This window comes from Schistocerca americana, unplaced genomic scaffold (genome assembly GCF_021461395.2).
Source record: "Schistocerca americana isolate TAMUIC-IGC-003095 unplaced genomic scaffold, iqSchAmer2.1 HiC_scaffold_41, whole genome shotgun sequence".
NCBI classification, from domain to species: domain Eukaryota; kingdom Metazoa; phylum Arthropoda; class Insecta; order Orthoptera; family Acrididae; genus Schistocerca; species Schistocerca americana.
Window position 1 is genome coordinate 2901175 of NW_025726137.1, and position 21085 is coordinate 2922259.

Genomic DNA, 21085 nt, shown 5'->3' on the forward strand with positions numbered 1-21085 from the left:
TGGTGTGGTTTCTCAATTTTATTACATCAATTTCGTCACTGTGTGTTACATAAAATGTAATAGGCCTTTCTACTATTGCAGCAATTGTTGCACACACACCAAATAAGTGACAGTGTTTTGGCACAAATGGCCATTTTTATGTACCTCATTTACATAAATACATGACAGAACATAAAATACCAAATACCAAAATACCAACATCAAACACCTATTAGGTCTAATACAAGCAAAAATTTTATGTTAGGGAATAGTTTCACATTTCATTCATATGCTCCAGTTTCCCACACATGGGATCAAAAAGGAGTAGTATAAAATTTTTATATAAATTTGGAATTGTCTTTCTTCCACATAATGTGTGTTGTGTCCCCATTTCTTTTCCTTCCTTGTTCTACCAAGCAATATTGTGATCATTAATTTTTTAACTATTCCTGCCATTATAAAAACTTATTTTTTGGTTAGCTACACTAACCCTGCCAGAATCACAGGTTCAGTTATTCCACATTTATTCTCTGGTTAGGCTTTAGTACATGTTTTGCACTCTGTTTCTACAATAGAACTTAATGGCTGCTAACTGGAGATTTTACAACTGGCACTTAGTATTGTTGTGATCTGGCAAGAGTTTCATTTTCTTGGATACACCAAGGAGATTATATATAATATTTCATATCTGTTATTATTGTTAGTTAATTTTTTCCACTCTGGTGATGTGAATCTATGCATTCCACTAATAAATATAACAATGCTGATCATCCGCTCACCCTATCAACCATATAAACAAACAGCAATTGGCATTCACCCATTCAGGCTAGCACATGTAGCCTTGTTCCCTTTTGTCGGTGCGAAAGTTTCTTATTTGTAGATATGATGTGGATTCCCCTGGCAGAGAAATCTCATAAAATAGGCACACATCAAAAATCAAATTATGATTCATTCAGAAATCAACTTAGACTGTGTTCCAATATGTTCAAAATCCACTTTGGATGAGTGTGGATGATTGACAGAGCAACGTGCACTGGATAATAGGCGCTTTGTGAAACAAGATTTTTTTTCATCAAGAATATGAATATGATGTCCCTTGAAATTGTTCCCTGTGGCAGATACCTGCATTTGCCTGACCCCCAGCCCCCCATCCCCCCACCACACTAGATCCAGCTCTGACCATATACAACATCTAATGCAAAAAGGAGCCACTGATGGGATTAAACTTTTGTGGGAAAACAAACTCATGATTTATTATTGCTTTATGTTGCTACTGACTCAAAACACCCTGTCCTGTTCATCTAGCACAAAGTTCCTGCTGTGAGGAGAGACTGACTGATAGAATCATTTAGCATTTCATCGAAACTGTTTTGTCAGTTGATGTGGAGGGAGTGCCTTGTTCTGCCCGTGGAGAGCTGCACTTACTGTCACCTAAACAATGTGGCGGTCAATATAAGTACAAGATTATAATCACTTTTAGTCATTCACAGGCAATTACGAAGGCAGAAATGGTAGTACCAACATGGAAGAATTGGAGATCTTAAATACTCCAGAATGAGATTTTCACTCTGCAGTGGAGTGTGCCCTGATATGAATCTTCCTGGCATATTAAAACTGTGTGCCGGACGAGGTACTGACAGAATTGAAGCTGTGGGGATGGGTTGTGAGTTGTGCTTGGGTAGCTCAGATGGTAGAGCACTTGCCCACGAAAGGCAAAATTCCCGAGTTTGAGTCTTGGTCCGGCATACAGTTGTAATCCGAAAGGAAATTTCATCTTAAATACATTTTCATAGACCAATGATTAAAAAACAGAATATACTGCCAGAGAAGATTCATTTGCTCCAAATGATGGTACAGTTGATAGATCAGATACATCTCGATTTCAGTCGACTTTAATACCAGTCATTTATTATGCGATTTTGTATTACAAGCAGTATTTACAATTTCATTTCCATTTGTGACATCAAAGTACTGATGTAAGCATTCTTCCTTTGTACAGACAATGGTATAGACCATCAGTCACCACCATCAGCATCTTAACATGTGCATATCTCTAAACAAAGTTCAAAGAAGTGTGGAAATGGAAATGGAAAAAGAAGAGCACAGTCAATAAGGAATGTGAAGATGACAGCTCAGACTAGACAGCTGACAAAGTTTCCAAAACACGATCACAGAAATAACAGACCACATCCTTAATGAGCTTAGGAACAGATTTCATGCAATACAAAATGAAAATAATTTGTTTGGGTTTTTACACGAGACTCAGCTGCAGACATTATAGGACAAAGAGGATAATATCTGGGCAAAGCAGTTAGCTGCTATATATAACAATAACCTTAATGAGGATGAATTACTAATAGAACTGCAGAGTTTTAAATACTGCACTCTTAATTCAATAACAGCCATGAAAGTACAAAACCTCGCAAAACTTTTGACCTTAACTTGTCAAACTGCACTACTGGAAGCACAAACAAATATGGCAATGCCACTTGGGCAATGGCATTTTTCCCACAATGCCTGTTTCAGTTTCATCAAATGAAAGGAGTTTTAGTGAAGTGTTTGGCAACTATGAATTGTGATAAACTGTCTAGTGCAGAGGTTTCCAACCGTTCTTAGACAAGTACCCCTGACTGCAAAGGACAGTAGCTAGTTTCTCCATGTACAACCTACCATCTGTTGCCCCCACCCAAATCACACACATTACCACCAACTCTAGCACCTAACTAAAGTGTAGAATAAGAGAGTTTTATTGGACCCCATTGTGTGTGTGTGTGTGTGTGTGTGTGTGTGTGTGTGTGTGTGTGTGTGTGTGTGTGTGTGTGTGAGTGAGAGAGAGAGAGAGAGAAGTGCTAACCACATGGTGCAGAACAGTGAACAGAGGGAATTATGCTCCCTACAACTGACACAGGCAGGGGGAGGAGCACAATCAATGCTCATGTCAGACTGACATCTGCAGTGTCAGTACAAACAAAGGTGCCATTGCAATACAAAAACATCTGTCCTCATGGAAGGAGGAACATAGAGCTTGACACTGCAGTGTCACACCATCAACTCCACCTTCCTGGGCAACAAATTTACTTCAAAAGCTAACATGAAATGTCCAATATTCACTATGTTGTCTTTCAACGTCAACAGGTCAAGCAGAACAAATTGGTCACCACCTTGTTCCAAATTAATTTTCAACTCATTGCCATTCTGTAAAAGGAGATGTCAGTTGGAAAATGATACCCTAACCATATTCAAACTTTTACAGGGGCTTATAGTACAGGAATTTCACCCAGCACATCACATGTGAGCATCATCTGTGACTCAGTAGGGGAAGTAGTTTTAATCAGAACTGAACCACTTTTCATTTCTTGAGATCACCACCACTTTCCCAAACTTGTCCACAAGTTTTTCCAACAAAGATAAATGGTTTTATAGTAAAAAAAAGTAATCTCCAACCCCTACAACAAATCGAGTACTTTTTGCCTCATCTATGACCCATATGTTCCTCCCATGGCATAAAGAATACTGGAGTTTTGTGGCCACCACAGGAGAAATTTTAATTTGCTTCATGTGTGAATCTCTTGCCATGTTACCACACATTCAAAATGGGGGCTCTCTACATGAGCACCACCCAGGCATAACAACAGTTCCCCGTCCAGTTAACAGTTGCCCAGAATATGCATGGTCCAGCCACAACAGACACATACTCCATGGCTGGCAAGTGAAGTTTACAGCTCAAGCATCAACAATGCAATTCCTGCTTTGTGAAGGTCCTATCAAACACACACAAAATGGAATGGCTTTTATGCTGGCTTTTGGATGCAGTAACTCTGCACAAGAGGGAGGATCTGAAGGGAGAAAGGCACAGAAGGTGGAAAATAAGCCATATTGGGTGAACTTTTCCAGATGGTCTGGACATCAATAAAATTTGAAAGGAGCAGCTGGTCAAACCCAAGTATGTGACCATATACACAAGAATGAAAAGTTGTTGAATGTGAGAAGGGAATAAAACAAATGTCCAAAATCATAAACAAGATCCAAGCACAATCAGCACCAAAAATATTATGCAATGGGAAGGTAGAGAGGAGAAAGTAATAGTAGAAAGACTGACCTGTAACACAGACAGGGATGTACTGCTGCAAGGATACTCACAAGAGATGTTAGCCCTTTGGTCTGGAGGGGTGGGGTGTGGGGAGAGGGGCATGACATATATCTAAATAACCCTTTAGTTTTGAGTTATTACAAAAAGTTAACGTTCAACAAGGTCCCAGCTTCAACCCAAGAACTTCTATCTATTCATCACAAATGGCATTGTGTTGCTATAGAGACTTGTCTACATCCATCATCTCACTGTCTTCAATGTGTCCTCTGTGAACACACACTAGGGTATAATATTCATTTCATGAGTAGGCAGACATTATTATTATTATTATTATTAATATTATTATTATTATGATTTTTATTATTCTTTCATTCTTTCTTTTCTCAGGCGTTGTGTCTGGTCAAAAATGGAAAGTGACGCGGACCTTGATCAAGCGTGACTTCCTTTTAACTGTACGGTGTATGTTACATTGCATTTAGGAAATTTCGGGTAACTGAACATGTATCAATAATTACAGATTTCTATAGTTGTATATATAAGTTTGGATGTAGATGCATTGCATTGATGTACTGGTGGATATTGTGTGGTATGACTCCTGTATCTGATAGTATAATTGGTATAATGTCAACTTTATCCTGATGCCACATGTACTTGACTTCCTCAGCCAGTTGGATGTATTTTTCAATTTTTTCTCCTGTTTTCTTCTGTATATTTGTTGTATTGGGTATGGATATTTCGCTTAGTTGCGTTAATTTCTTCTTTTTATTGGTGAGTATGATGTCAGGTTTGTTATGTGGTGTTGTCTTATCTGTTATAATGGTTCTGTTCCAGTATAATTTGTATTCATCATTCTCCAGTACATTTTGTGGTGCATAATTGTATGTGGGAACTTTTTGTTTTATTAGTTTATGTTGTATGGCAAGTTGTTGATGTATTATTTTTGCTACATTGTCATGTCTTCTGGGGTATTCTGTATTAGCTAGTATTGTACATCCGCTTGTGATGTGATCTACTGTTTCTATTTGTTGTTTGCAAATTCTGCATTTATCTGTTGTGGTATTGGGATCTTTAATAATATGCTTGCTGTAATATCTAGTGTTAATTGTTTGATCCTGTATTGCAATCATGAATCCTTCTGTCTCACTGTATATATTACCTTTTCTTAGCCATGTGTTGGATGCGTCTTGATCGATGTGTGGCTGTGTTAGATGATACGGGTGCTTGCCATGAAGTGTTTTCTTTTTCCAATTTACTTTCTTCGTATCTGTTGATGTTATGTGATCTAAAGGGTTGTAGAGCTGGTTATGAAATTGAAGTGGTGTAGCCAATGTATTTATATGAGTGATTGCTTTGTGTATTTTGCTAGTTTCTGCTCGTTCTATAAAGAATTTTCTTAAATTGTCTACCTGTCCATAATGTAGGTTTTTTATGTCGATAAATCCCCTTCCTCCTTCCTTTCTGATTAATGTGAATCTTTCTGTTACTGGAGGTATGTGATGTATTATATATTTGTGGCATTGTGATAGTGTAAGTGTATTGAGTGCTTCTACATCTGTGTTACTCCATTTCACTATTCCAAATGAGTAGGTCAATATTGGTATAGCATAAGTATTTATAGCTTTTGTCTTTTTTCTTGCTGTCAATTCTGTTTTCAGTATTTTTGTTAGTCTTTGTCTATATTTTTCTTCTTTAATATTTGTATTATCTATTCCTATTTTTTGTCTGTATACTAGATATTTATAGGCATCTGTTTTTTCCATTGCATCTATGCAGTCGCTGTGGTTATCCAATATGTAATCTTCATGTTTAGTGTGTTTTCCCTTGACTATGCTATTTTTCTTACATTTGTCTGTTCCAAAACCCATACTTATATGGCTTATATCTAAGTAGTTGTAGTTATTATTATTATTATTATTATTATTATTATTACTATTATTATTATTATTATTAAATATGGCTATGAGAATGATAGTGGACATGAGGCATCCTGGCTCTATGACACAGCATTTCCAGACTGAATATGTTAAATCATTCAACCTTTGAAGTTGTGTACCGTTTTTGGCTGAAAGAAAGTCTGTAGAACAACAGGCAATCGACTGAGGAAGATCGTATGTTGGTCATATGACTCATCAGAAAGAGCATATTGTATGGGCAACCAGGGAAGTAACTGGTATCAGTTGAAGACAAGTGGCTCTGGCATGTGTTACATCACCAAATTCAGCAAGGATGATGTTCAAGAGCAACGTGTGTATCCGTACCGTCTTCAATGTGAACAGTGCCTTACATCTGCTAAACACCTATCATGGGAGAACTTTTTTAATTTGTTGGTTATACCAACTGCTAATCTGTTGTTTATCTTTTCAGTTTTGTTTACAGAAGAGGCAATGATTGAAAGAGATGAAAAATTTCCACATCCAACATACATATGTATGCTACAGTAAGGGCTAGACATCAATACCAGTTTAATATGAAGGGCCCGCATCTCGCGGTCGTGCGGTAGTGTTCTCGCTTCCCACGCCTGGGTTCCCGGGTTCGATTCCCAGTGGGGTCAGGGATTTTCTCTGCCTCGTGATGGCTGGGTGTTGTGTGCTGTCCTTAGGTTAGTTAGGTTTAAGTAGTTCTAAGTTCTAGGGGACTGATGACCATTGCTGTTAAGTCCCATAGTGCTCAGAGCCATTTGAACCACTTTTTTTTTTTAATATGAAGGCTGGAAATTTAGGTCTGGTAGGACTGTATGCTCTCCCAGTACATCTTACAGTTACTGTCTGCAAGCACTTCATTCAGAACAGCTTCCTAATTTACGATTGGCCCCTGCTAATAAGAGACCTGTGGTTTATGGCTGATGGAGCACCAGCACATCACACTATCAGTGTCCTAATTGCACTGGATGGATGGATGGATGGACAGGTGGAGCAGGACCAGTTCCGTGGCCTGCATGTTCTTCAAACTGCAATCTTTTGCAGTATTATCACTGGAGGTAGCTTAAAAACTCGTTCATCCACCTGATCACGTGGATGCAGAAACACTTCATCAGTGTGACACAGAAGCCCGCAAAAGCATTTGTAACTATCAGAAACTATTTGAAATTATGGAACAGTTCACAATTTGATGAGTACCTCCGTGATAGAAGGAAACGGATGACATTTTGAGGATTTATTATGAATCTGTATTTTGATGAGCTCTGATCAGCTGAATTGTGAACATTGCTTAATAACTCAAAGACTAACAATTGTTAAACATTTCTATACACAACTTTTTTTAATTTCATTTTCATAAGCAACATTTCCCCAAAATTTTTGAAAAAAGCGACGTACATAAGTTAATGACATCAATACCAATATATTTTATTGCTGTTATGGTATAGTATAGTTTTTACTGGGCCATGTAGGTGAACTGAATATATGAAAGTGTTACATTAGAGTAGTGCAGTTTTTCATGTGCTGCTATGGTATTGGGTAGTTGTACCAAGTTTTTGAGGTCATCAACACCATTTCTTTTCTTTAGCAGCGTTTTCATATTGTATAATTTTCTGAGGGAAGTTTATTTTGATCTTATGTTAGTTTGTCTCCATCCAAAACACTCAGTCCATTGTGGCAGTCCCATTAATTAAATTACTGGGTATTAGGAATTGAAATGATTTTGAAGTGGGCAATGTGTGTTTCTTCATGCCGCATGGTGAGTGCATGATGTAATTGTCACAATTTTCTAATTTGTTTTCTCTTCCTTTATGAAGTTTGTGTTTCTGTATTTCTTACAGTAATTTGTTACATAAGTATCACATAACCTGTCAAAATTAGTTTCATGCTTAACAACTAATCATGTGATTAAGAGGGTGTCCTATATATAGGATGTCTGTCATGTGTAGTAAGTTATCATGTCTCATAGTTACATTTGTTGGACACACTCATAGGGAAACTTACAACATTTCAATATTATTAGTAGTTAATGTTATATCAAACACATGTTTTAGCAATCACTTTGTATGATATGACATGAAACACTTCACATGCAAACCACATTTCACTTTCCACATCTTTTGGTTTTTGTATGGCAAAACCTGCAATGAGACTATTTCTCTTGGACCATCACACAGTGATCTTTTCCATGAATCCTGAAGTCTTGATGCTCTGTCTTTGATGGCCTTCCTTTACACATGCACATTTGGGCATTTGTTTCCATGGAGGAAGTTACAATATGGCATCAAAATTCAAGATAGGCCAGGTTATAATTACATATGAACTTGACACACATTTTTTTCAGCTGCACGAGTGTGATGCATTGTCAAAGTGAAATACCATGTTTTCCCTTTATAGATTTTCTATAGGGGCTTATTTTATAATCAGCACCGTCAATTCCTCTAAAATTGTTGCAGCAAAAATGAATTATTTGAGTTTGTTAGATCACTATGCTTTCTTTCAATCTGCAAAAACGTTTTTTACCCTTCATAGTGGTTTTACTGGTGTGGAGGTGGAAGCAATTGAGACCACACTATTGTCATTCCATCTGGCAACTACTATATTGCTAGACTTGTCCCTTTTGAAATAAATTGTTCCCTGAGCTGATTTCTTCATCATCTTGTTGATCAGTAGGGGGCATTTGAGATCAGCATCTGTCTAATTGCCCCTGTGTCTTGGATGCTTTATCATATAATTTAGTAAGGAGGGGAAATGATGTGAAGCAATTGTCAAAACAGTGGAAAAAGAGTACTTCCCTAAACTGAGCAACACTGAATAATACTGAAGAACAATACTTGCTCCTAAGCCCAAGTGTTTGTAGCTCTGCAGTAGAGTAGTACTTTAATCTTGGCAAGCATCCACATTTATAATGTGTCCAGTCCTTGCAGGTCCAATCCAAGTTTTGTAACCACACTGTACTTTTTTTCTATAATGAACTGCTTGCACAAATGCTTACTGAAATAAGGCACCGTTCTTTTATCAGTGCTATGATTTCCTTCATGGAGTGGATCGTTTTGGAATCATTTGCCAAGAAATTGAAATAACTGCCTCCTGTCAGTCAGCTTGTTTGACTTACTTAGATCATAACTGTCAGATAAGTAGTAAGTGTAATTTGGAAATTATGAATTTGAATCTACAGTGGGAAAAAGGCCCCAGCCGCATGATCTGCCTCTGCTTCAGTATAGCTGCCAAGTCAAACTATTGCAATAAATGGTATAATCTCAATTGAAGTCACATCACCCAGGCTATTAAGTTGGCAACCTATTTGTTTGTGAATGTAACATGCATTATTAAAAGTGACAAACTATTTGGAAAGGTCTTCAATTGTTGGGAACATAATATTGTTGAGACCAATCATTATCACACTCAGCCAAGTCACCTTCTCCCCATATCACTGTTGTGACTTGCCGAGCTTTCAAAGTGCCACCGCGCAGTTATGCGAGTCCTCTACATGCGGCACTGTCTGCCAGCCATGCAGCAGCAGCGCCACCTAAGGGGCCAGCCAGCCAGCGGCCACTAGACTTGGACTCAGTTATGATTTGACTGTTAAAGTGTACACATGTCTTACTCTGTTTACTTGATCTGTGACTTTCATGTATTGTGTCTACCTTGAAATATATTTGTTCAACTTGAAGTTATAACAATTGGCGACGAGGTAGTGAATTTTTCTTTTCCACTGTTGACCCACATGTTTCCATGGCTACTTTAGAGCAACTACTGCAAGGTCTCTTAGAACAGCACACGCTTCTCACAAATGCGATTAGTGATTTCGTCGCAGCATCAAACGCGGGTTGTCTCTCGTCGTGGTCTCTACCTACTTTTCCTCCTTACAACGAGATGGCGGAAGACTGGTCTGATTACGAAATTCGTCTTCGACAGCACTTCTTGGCATTTCATGTTGCAGATGAACAAACAAGTAAGTCTCTGTTCCTTTCATGGATTTCACCTCAAATGTATCAGTTGTTGTAGCAATTGGCTCCTTTAAAAGATCCTGCGTCTTTGTCCTTTGCTCAAATAAGCTCACTTCTGTCTGTCTATTTTCAAAAGCAAATGAATGTGGTAGCCTCTCGCGTTTCCTTTTATCATTGTCAAAAACAACCGAATCAGTCCTATCACGCTTGGGATGCTGAACTTCACTGCCTCAGTAGAAAGTTTCAATTTGTTACTGAAGTTCACAAAGAATCCTACGGCTATTCCATGGTACGGGATGCTATTATCCGATCGGCGCCCAACAAAGAAGTTAGGAAACATGCCCTTCAGTTGGCAAATCTGACACTGGATGAAGTCCTATCCATCGCTCAGTCTTTTGAAATTTCTTGCACCACTGGAGCTCAAATAGAGGCCTGAATGAATGGACACAGGCAGACAGTGTTTGTTGGTAATGAGGATCACCCTGTGGCTAAACATGCCTTGGTGCACAGCCAGCACAGCACAGCCAGCACATCTTGGCACAGTGTTACACCGTCCGGGTTATCTGGATACTTCCCACCAACACCAACCTATCCGAACTCCGGAGATGGGAACTTGCTCTTCAGTATATCCTCTCGTCTCGTCATCCGCCAGGCCTCAATCTCCGCAAATTTCAAGTTGCCGCCACTCATACCTCACCTGTCTTTCAACAACTTCTTTGCCTCTACACTTCTGCCTCGACTGACATCTCTGCCCAAACTCTTTGTCTTTAAATATGTCTGCTTGTGTCTGTATGTGTGGATGGATATGTGCGTGTGTGCGAGTGTATACCTGTCCTTTTTTCCCCCTAAGGTAAGTCTTTCCGCTCCCGGGATTGGAATGACTCCTTACCCTCTCCCTTAAAACCCACTTCCTTTAGTCTTTCCCTCTCCTTCCCTCTTTCCTGATGAGGCAACAGTTTGTTGCGAAAGCTTGAATTTTGTGTGTATGTTTGTGGTTTTTTGTGTGTCTGTCGACCTGCCAGCACTTTCATTTGGTAAGTCAAATCATCTTTGTTTTTAGATATATATTTTCTACGTGGAATGTTTCCCTCTATTATAACCTGATACAAACTAAAGATTTATATGCAAAAATGAAGATGATGAATTGAAAATTTTGACACAAGTAACTACCCAGCAAATAATCTACATCACACTGGTGAACAAGAAATTTGTAGGTAAGATGAAGGATGAGTGCAACAGATGAATAATGGAAGAACTTTGCAGTTTGAAAGTGTATAAGGTTAGTGGCATGTAAGAGGAAAAAATTAAAGGTATCAAGAAATGGGTGACAAAGAATAAAATAAACATGCCTTCAAAACTGTTCAACAATGTAAAAAAAAAAAAACAAAAAAGTGAACCTGATACAAAATTATGTACATGGTGTGAACCCAATCACAGTGGGGGATAAAAAGTGTTGAGTGCTCATGACAACAAGAGACATGTCTTGAAAAATAAGATACAAATACACTGCCATATGGATATTACTTAGCAACTGCTGAAGCAGTCTTCAGACTGTGTGTACATGACACCTAGTAATTGTTGTCACTTGTAATTTGTGCACTTTATAATTTTTACATCACCACTGAGGTTAAACAACTGAAAAACACATTCATCACTGAACTGATTTGTTAAGACAACACTTAATTTCATCAGGACAATGTGTGGTTATAAAAGAAGGAGCAAATCTTCTCAATGCTGATCCATTAATGCAGAAAATAAAAACTTTAATGCACACAACTTAGAACTTTTGATTATTTTGTTCCAAATAAATGGAGGTAATTACAAAAAGATGTATAGACTGTGGTGAGGGGAAGTCATTCAATGACTTTCACTTACATACATAAATTGATGCATGAAGGACAAACATTGTAATATATGCAAAAAATGCATGAAAAATATGGAAAAAAAACAGGTATCTCACCAACAAGAAACTCTTATGTCTTACCATCTATGAAGGAAGGCAGGCAAAGAAAAAAAGGAACAAAAATGTACCAAGTCAAGAAATCAATGGTATTTTTTTCTAAATCCATTTGTTAGAGACATTCATGCAAGCATTCATGCAAGCAGATGTAAAATTTGTCATCAAAATGTGACAGTAACACTAACACAATGATGATATGCACCTGTGGTACTGAAGTGTGTAGATATAACATGAAAGGACATATGCCAATGGCCAAATACACAAGACTAAGGGAAATACAAGCGTTAGCTGGAGGAGAAAATTGTCAAAAATTTCCACTCAAAATTCTGTGTTGAGCATTGTATGTTAAACATTTCTTGTCATACATGATTATACAAATAAGTGTATCCCTCATAACTTTATGACTGTTAGTTACACACAGTTTCATCATAGTCCCCTGTGTTTCCAACATGTTCATTCTTTATGGCATGTTGCTGATCAAGATCAGATAATTTTCAATGACACTGAGTGGACTTTCTTTACTGTCACTCCTCAGCAGTACAACACATTTAAGGCTGCACATTTTTAGAGGAAAAACTTCATTCCTTCCATTATTCTGGCAGATGTTCTGTAGTTTTATGTAATTTAACAAAGAAGAGTCAACCAAAAGATTATTTTCTCGATTTGACTAGAACACAACAAAGATGAAGTATGGCCTCTCAAACTATGCTGAACTATTGAAATTTGTGGCATTTAGCTCAAAATTTCTTTTGTTGGCCAATCCTGTCATCTCTACAGTTTGTGGCTGAAGGAAAGATAAGGGAATTTTCAAATTTCTATGTCTCTTTCACTCCAACTCAAGCACATTTTCAGCCTCTTATCCAACAATTTTCAAATTTGTTAGCGTTTCTCACTTTAACTCAAGCGTATAATCAGCCTCTTACCTGACAACAAGAATTTCGATTCCCATGCTTTCTACAATTTTTCCTTTCTTCAGGAGTGTACCCATTTCTCATTTCTTCAGCACCAGCTTCATCATGGCTGGCCCATCAAAGAATGGTATCTCTTGCGCTTTAATACCATATATAAATCCTGTCAGATCACCTTCCCACTGGACTTCCTTGTAATCTTTGAAAAAGGCACTATGCACAGCTAACAAAACGTACTTTATATTTCTCACTACTTATCTTTCCATTGTTGAGGATATGGCCTTTCATGGTTAGCTCATTGGGAAAAAAAAAGAAACAATGGATGCTCCATCCCTGACAAAACGTCATTTCCTTTCTTGATGGTGATGGGCTCCGGGAGCTTCATCACGTAGTTGTCAATCATTTATTTGTTGGATTTTCCATTGTATGGTGGATATCTGTGCCATAGGCTTGAACACTACTGAAGCTCATGCACAATTCAGGATGGTTAGGATGAACCCAACCATCACCGATATTTATGTTAATCTCTGTGTCCTTATTGGGAAGTCTTAAGTGACTAGGAAGGAGCAAAACTAATAGTACTTTATCTTGTTTATTTATGAAAAGAATGTTTCACTACACAATTTCTAATGTAATTGTCACATGTGCTCCAAAGAAGTCAATCAACTCATTATTTACTTTTGTCATTAATTTTGTTGACAACTGGAACAAGCAAGGGATGATATGGTCCAAAGATTTGTGCTCCACAGAACGCAACATCTGGCTCGAACGACGGAATAATGTTGGTTTCCCAATAAGAGTGATCACATTGCTGCATATACATGCTGTCAACCAGATTGTGGTTCCCGTTTATTAACTGTAAAGCAAAAATTTTTGGAACACCTAGTGATGGCATCTTCATTGGCTTCAATAGTTTCATCACAAAATTCTAACACACTGTCAATACTAGCATTTTTATCCATGAACACCTGAACCACACACTCATCATAACTAATTGACATGCCTGACTTCTTCTTCCTTCTGATAAATCTCAAAAACTATGCTTTCCAAAGGAATTTCTATTATTTATACATCAGCATCATCTTAACATGCATAGCATCAAAAACCAATTCTGAGCTACATTCTCAGTACAGTTTAATGTTTTTGAAATGGTGTTTTGAGTTAAAATTATTGTGCAGAAGCCAACACCTGCACCACGTGTCAGGTGACCACCCTCTACAGAGAGAGAATGAATCTTTTCTTGAACTGAAGTAGACTATTGCTGATGCATCAGTCGAGTCATTTACTGAGACAAAAAGTTTTCACTGAATGATTCAGACTTGAGACTGCTTTAGCTGTCACAAGACAGACTGGAACACAATGGTAGGAACTCCTGAGAGAGAAAAATAAAAGCATTGTGAGTTCTTATCTAACTATTACATATGTAATGGTAGGACCAATTGAATGCGGAAAAACAATGTTAATGATTGACAACTATCTCTTATCTCCATGATAGTTGAAAAAGGGAAAAAGTCACTTGTATGTCTACTGGAAGGGTTTGGATCAACCAAACTACCAAGAATTCATGAAAATGTGTCAGAAGGTTGGAGACAGAAATGAGAACATCATTCATTCAAAATAATGATGAAATTATCCCACTGAATGATTGTTAAGACCACTCAGTGATTATGTTCAATGACTTCATCCTCAAAAATCAGAATGTCATTAGAGAATATTTAGATGCTCAGACGTGCTTAAAGATGCCACAGCAATTTGTGAGAGACAACCTAGTTTTTTTAAAATCTTTATGAAGGATGACGGAAATTTAGAACATATTTACCACGAATTTATTGGTCGTGATCTATGTTATAGCAACTTTAAGGAGACGAGTAGTAAATACTGGAATAAAGGTCAGTTCAGTTTTTTCACGATACACATGACTAGAAAGGCCAATGACAGCAAGTACAGAAGCATAATTAAGGATTTTTTGACAACACGAATGTAGATGTTCAACATGTACAATGTAGGCATTCATCAAAAAATTTACGTTTTTTCCCCCTTAGTAAGTGTTGTTAAAGTACGATGGTGAGGTTAAAAAAGTCAAACAGAATAGAAAGAACAGAGCAGATTTGATGCAAGCCTTCCGAACATGGAAGAAACAACCATGAACAGAACATGAAAAGAACAAGAAAGAGGATCAAGCAGTCATTGATTCCATCAAGCAAGACAAGAAAAGAATTGAAGGCTTTGGTTAACACTGTGTTGAGTGCTATCAATGAAGACAGAGAAATGGAGAAACAAATGGTTGCTTACCAACATTGCCTTTTTGAAGACATTCACAGCATATCAACAATTAAACATTTCAGAGGTCCAGAGTATGAAAGCAGCAGTGTGACTTCATATACGTACGAAAATTTCCTGCCGACCATCAACTTTCAACTACAGTAAACTGTCAATTATCTGCAGCGGATTATCTCTTTGCATTTATACAGGGCTATCTCCCCTCTTTCTGCTGAAAATTTTCCACTAACCTAGGAGTTGTCACGGGTGGGTGTAATCATGTGTTAAAACACGAGTGTAGAAACCAATGTGCTCCTCAAACACTGCAAGAGCTGGACTGTATTTTTATTCAAAAGCAGAATTTTCACATATATTGTGATGATTAATGTAGAGTTCATTATAAATATTAATTAATGATTTAAACTATGATACTGTAATTAATGTCTCTTTTGAACAATCCCAGTTCATTACTGTGAACTTTAATTACAGATTATATGCATAATTTGATTATCCGTGGTTTTCAAATCCACAGTTACTGTGGATTATCAGGAGATTACTGTACATTTGAATTTTATGGATTTTTTGCCATTTTTGTGTGTCTGGACAATAATTTCATTTGTTGAACATGAATTTCCAAGTAAAATGTTTGTCTGTTGTGTCTGTCTGTCTTAATTCATTCATTTTCCTTTGCCTTGAGTTTTTCAAAGTAAACAGAATCTGAAAGAAAGATGCAGGACATGCTCAAGCCATCTTTACACTGTGTCCTGTCTGAAGATTACTCTAACTGTCACAACAATGAAGAATCTATAAAGGTTTATGCTGTAGAAGAGTTGGTGAAGAAGATATGTGATCATTAGTTATTTTCTTCATTTTTTATGATGAATATGTGGATGATGCACAACAAAAATTGAACAACAAATTACCAGCCCTCCTCCATTCTTGCTTGGGGTTGTCTTCATCTTGATCTTTTAGTTGAAATTAATTGTTTTTTTGTTCGAATCTCTTCCTCCAGCCAATGGCTGGAACAGAATCAATTCTGTATGTCTTCAAATTTCAATATGTATCTCTCCTTGCCATGATGGTTTGGATGGGATTGTTGAAAATAATTACTCTGATCACTCTTATAGAGTTTCTAGTTGTTTTCAGTCTTTTATTGTTTCTCATCCTACAATTTTGAGCTTTTTAAAGTTTTGCAGTATTTCCTTGCCTTTTGCTTGTACAGCAAGTTTTCTTTGACTTCTAAGATTAACAGTGTTTATAACTAAACTGTGCTGGGGAATGTGTATCCACTAAAGGTAGAGACACAGTTTGTCTTCATTTCCATGAACAGTTGTTCATTGGGATGATAAAAGCTTGCAATTTCCTTTCAAAGCCTACTGTGGCACCTCATTTACATTGGGCTCCCAAAACTGGTCTTCGTACACCAATTTCCCAATACTGCTTCTGGGTGGTTATGTAAACACATCAATATTAATTCTTTCATTTCAAGCAGTCTCTTCCCATATTGTTGCTGTTGAGGATAATTTCGCATTCTATTTTTTACTCTCCTTGCATGGGAAATTAAATGTTTCATCTAATATTTACACAGCTCTACTGTGCTGTAAATTTTGGCAAAGTCGTATGTCCATAGCAAATAAATAATAATTTCCCTTGTGAACCTCTGTCAAAATTTCTGGCAGCTCTTTTAATGTGTGTCTAATGAAACATCAGACAATTTTATCTAGTAAGTAATAAGGAAGTCTTTCAAATAATCTGTTTAATGCCTTCAACCATATTTATTAGAGTGCAATAAATATAGAATTTTTGACTTACTTTGTGACTTGCCAAACTGAACTAACAGAATCTTCACTTTAAGAAATTGTTGAACCTCCTACAAGCCCCCACCCTTTTTTAACATTCAATTAGAGAAAGAAAAAATTAGAAAATCAAAATTAAATTACTGCCAGAACACAGAAACAAGGGAAAAAATCCATAGATTCAAAGGTGCAAAACAGTTAAGGTTTTGTGGCCACTTGACAAACTGTCTGCTGGCTTTTGACTCGAGTTATTTGTCCTACATTGATTTGATAACTCTTCTATAGTTTCACAAACACAGATGGCTTTCATTGTCAAGGCTTCACTTTCCATTGTTAATATGGTTTCAGAAGAGACGGCTGATGTAATCGTGGAAATTCCACATTATTTCGTTGGTGAAATGAACACGTATCTTAAGTATGATGAACACAATGCTCATGCCTCCTATTTATGACACTCACAAAAAGAAGAAGAAGAAGAAGAAGAAGAAGAAGAAGAAACTGCAAGGTTACCAATACGTAGATATGCAGATATGCATTGACACAACAGCTGACATCATCAGGTGCGGTGATCACAGTGAGAGAAGCCTCCTATTTAAGACAGTCAGATGTCACCACTAGTGTTGGCAAAATATTGTGGAATTTTCACAACATCTGATATCTTGCCCAAGAACCATATTTACAACTAATCAGTGGGGAAAGCCTCAAGTGACACATACTATACCTGTCCTGGAAGGAGATGGCAAAAGAAGTGAGCAGGTTTGATAAACTTTGAAGTAAGAGGAACAGACTTCTGCACACACTCACTTTCTTATTAAGATGCCGAGATCTCAGAATTATTCTGACTTTTGTAAAGGTTATGTACTTCATGAACTGTGCAACCACCAACAGAAGTAAAAATCAAGCCAGCCACAGACTGGAGAGGGAGAGAGAGAGAGAGAGAGAGAGAGAGAGAGAGAGAGAGAGAGAGAGAGAGAGAGAGAGAGAGAGAGAGACTGGACTTTGTCAATTGATTTCAAGACACAAACTTCATAGACAGACCATGTACAAACTTACAGACAAATCTCTGTTCAACATGACAGTTTCAGTATTCGCGCCCACTCTGAGGACACAACCTGTTCTGCGTATTATTATCAATGTTGGACAGAGAATCCTTAAACTGCCCAGGGAAGCTGCTGAGGATGTCAGATGGTAGACTTGTTGTGCTCTGGCTTCTTATTTTATGACCAACACTTTGAACAGACTGATGGTGTAGCAATGGGAAGTCCCTTGTCAGCCATTGTGGTCAATCCTTTTACAGAAGGTATTGTGGAGAGAGCACTTCCAGGCACCAGACTTGAAAGCTACTTACTTTTGGTGATATGTGGATGACACTTTCGTCATCTGTCCACAGCGCACTGGATCGCTAGATTCATTTTTGCAACCACTATATTCTCTCGATTCGAACATTAAGTTTCCGATGGAGATTGAGAAAAACAGCAAACTACCATTCCTGAATGTGTTGGTGCGAAGAAATGAGGATGGCATCTTGGGTCACTCTGTGTACCATAAACCTCCACACGTGGACAAACTTACAGGCCACCAGTTGTCACTGTCCTCCACGATGAAGCGGGGTGCTTAGGAAATCAGTCCACAGAGCATGAGCCATACTGGATTCAGACAGCTTATCTGAATCCATACTGCATTTTTGGAGAATGGATACTCTGAAATAGAAATTTGCTGGTCATGTCAGACAAAGTGGGGAGCTGGAAGAAACTGATGAATGAAGAAGAATGGTCATATTTCCATACACTGGCAGTGTTTCTTCAAAATTAGGATGATTATTGGCCAAATGAAGTTAAATTCAACTTTTTTCTGCCAACAGAACTCTGAACTCTTTCAGGCGCAGTGTAAGGTGATCTTGGTTTAACGAGACCTGGTGCCATAACATGCCCTGTAGCTTTGGGTTGTAGTACTTTGACAAACTTGTCACATTGTGGCAGAAAGATGTGTTGAACGTTGACAACACATGTCTATCCCAGCCAGAGAAATCTGCAGTGGCCAAACATTGTCTCAGTACAGGATTTTTATGAAATACAAAAACAGTAAGTTCTTTCGTATTGGGACAGCGTTATTGAAGAAGCAGCGAAAATTCAAAGCTTAACTAATGTGCCTAACAGGGACACAGGATATCAATCCAGCACAACATGAAATCCATCACTGGCTATGTAAGCAGAACTACAAGTCGTACAAGGAATGATGCTGTGGTGGCGACATAGATATTTGGTTTACAATTTCAGAAATAGGTACCTGCCAGAATGGACACACATTTTGGCAGGCATCTCCTGGCAGAGAGCACTGAGGTGGCCAATGGTAGTGCAAAATATGACAAAGCCTCTGCTTCTGCATGCATCATCTGCCGTTTGTCGTAGCTATCTCTCTCGCTAACAATCTGCATATTTGTGCTATTGGTCACAGAAATTTGGTGCATTTATACATGCACGGTTTTTCTCTGACAGTCATATATAGGAGGCTTCAGTCACAGCCTGAGTAGTGTATTTCCCCAAATCTGAAGGTGTGTCAGTTGCACCAATGAAATATTGTGGAATTTTTGTAATATACAACATCTCACCCGAGAATCAAATTTACAGTTAGTCCATCAGGATAGCCTCAGGCAGCATCTTCTATTGGTGGTGGTGGACTGGAGTCAGGCTCATGGATGCAGAGTCTATGTACCTGGCACACCAATGTCTGGGGGCTTTTCTGTGTTCATTACCACTCTGGTTCTTTCCTTGCTACCTGCAATGGTCGTTTGCTGCAGCGGGGTAATACAGGATCTGTTCACCTTGAAGACTTTCTCTTTCTTGTCTCTTTCTTGTCAAAGCAGTTGTCATGTTTGTGTATTTCTGTAGCGTGACAGTGGCTTGAACAAGAAAGAGGAAAGCCTTAAGGTGAACCAATTCTGAATTCCTACCCAGCAGCAAACGACTGTTCCAGTTAGAAATGCAAATGAAAGGTGAATCTTTGACAATGGTAGCCATTAGTGCTGATGAAACATCACAAAATCCATCAAACAACTGTTCACCAAAGAACCTGACACGGAAGCCAACAGATGATTCAAAGGTAGTTGAATCTTGATGGTTGGCAGCAAAGTAATGTGGTTTTCATACATATGTGAAAGATGTGGCCATTATCAGACAAAGTCTTACACAGTAGTGGAAATCCGTGCAAAAGATGAATATTTGCAGGAAAATAAAAATTGTTATCTGTAATAATTGTGTAGAGTGTATATGCAATAGTATGACATCCAGTATACCAACTAACATAGTCAAATGTTAGAGTATTTGACATCACTAGTACATTATACAGCCAGACATCTATGATTCATAAGGTAAAGGGTGTAAGTCACTGTAAAAGTAGTCTGCTCTGTGTGGTATTAGTGTGTGCATACAATCCTTTCCTGCAAACTGGAAACAGACAACATAAGTGATGTGTGTGTCTTGTATATAAACCATGAAAATACCATTCGCGTCGGCCGTTGTGGCCGAGCGGTTCAAGGTGCTTCAGTTTGGAACCGTGCAACCACTGTGGTCGCAGGTTTGAATACCACCTCAGGCATGAATGTGTGTGATGTCCTGAGGTTGGTTAGTTTTAAGTAGTTCCAAGTTCTAGGGGACTGATGATCTCAGATGTTATGTCCCATATCGCTCAGAGCCATTTGAACCAATGCCATCCAGAAAACAATTATGTAATGAAAAACCAAATACCACTGCATACAAGGAAATGGGAGTCTCTAACTGTTGAATTGGCAAGGTGTTGAAATATTTAAGTACAGTGATTAATAATTGCATTAGATTAGGTGGATGATATGGACAGAATGGAAAATACGGGCAAAATTATCTGAGGCATCAAAACGATTACTTTCATGCAAAGAAAGGGCCACAAACAGTTATTATTCTTAACTAGTTGCTGGTGTAAAGCAGCCATTAACTGCCAGATGTATACAACAATTTTGTTGTATGAAAACATCCTGCATTCAAGAAAAGACTGCAGAAACCTGCTCCAACACCCAAACATAAACGGGAAGGATAGGAGTATGGTGAAGAACGTTTATGATGGATGCCAGAATGGGATAAAGTGATCTTCAATAATGAGAAGAAGTTTAATTTAGATGGGTTGGATGGATTTCAAGATTACTGCCGTTATCTGAGAAGAGACCAGTAGGTAAGGATGAGCATAAATTTTGTAATG